This window comes from Nerophis ophidion, linkage group LG17 (assembly GCF_033978795.1).
Source record: "Nerophis ophidion isolate RoL-2023_Sa linkage group LG17, RoL_Noph_v1.0, whole genome shotgun sequence".
NCBI lineage: Eukaryota > Metazoa > Chordata > Actinopteri > Syngnathiformes > Syngnathidae > Nerophis > Nerophis ophidion.
Genome location: NC_084627.1, coordinates 12,159,567 through 12,160,689, shown reverse-complemented (window position 1 = coordinate 12,160,689; position 1,123 = coordinate 12,159,567).

Genomic DNA, 1,123 nt, shown 5'->3' with positions numbered 1-1,123 from the left:
GATCATTGATATATAAACTATCAGACTGCGTGGTCGGTAGTAGGCCTTTAATATGTCCGTGTGGAAATTCGTTCGGTACACCTCCGCACCGAACCGGAAACCCCGTACCGAAACGGTTCGATAAAATACCAGTACCGTTACACCCTTAATATACTCTTTTGATTAATTTGTGGGATGACTGTATTATGTTGATAGTATATCCAATCCAATCCAATCCACTTTATTTATATAGCACATTTAAACAACAATAACGTTTCCAAAGTGCTGCACAGCCATGTTAAAAACAATATTATGCTCCACCAATGACTGAATAAAACAAAAAATGAATAAAAATAAAACCAATAAAAACAATATAAAAACAAATATGATTAAAAACTATTTTAAAGGGTAAAATCAATTAAAACAGTAAAATAAAAATAAAAGTGTATAAAAAAACACAGAGGACAACAGAGGACCACACAACTCACGTAGTGTTAAAAGCCAAAGAATAAAAGTGGGTCTTAAGACAAGACTTAAAACACTCCACTGTGGAAGCAGTTTGAACTGGCTCTCGGACCTCAGAGCGCGCGCAGGAATGTAAATTTGGATGAGGTCCGAGATATATTGAGGTGCCAGTCCATGTAAAGATTTAAAAACAAACAGCAATGTTTTAAAATCAATTCTAAAATGAACAGGGAGCCAGTGCAAACTCTGAAGAATTGGGGTTATATGCTGGCGTTTCCTGGCCCCTGTTAAAAGTCCTGCTGCCGCGTTCTGGACTAACTGCAACCGGGAGAGAGCTTTCTGGCTAATGCCAGCATAAAGTGCATTGCAGTAGTCCAGGCCACTTGAAATAAAAGCATGCACGACTTCTTCAAAAAGGTTAAAAGATAAAAACGGTTTAACCTTTACTAAAAGACGAAGGTGATAAAAACACGATTAGTATTTTTATACTATATAAACATATAGTTTATACCATATATAAACTATATGTTTATATATGGTATAAACAATATGTTTATACCATGAACTGATTAAAGTGGTTGAAAAATGTATTCGGGCGTTACCATTTACTGGTCAATTGTACGGAATATGTACTTTACTCTGCAATCTACTAATAAAAGTTTCAATCAATCAAAGGTGC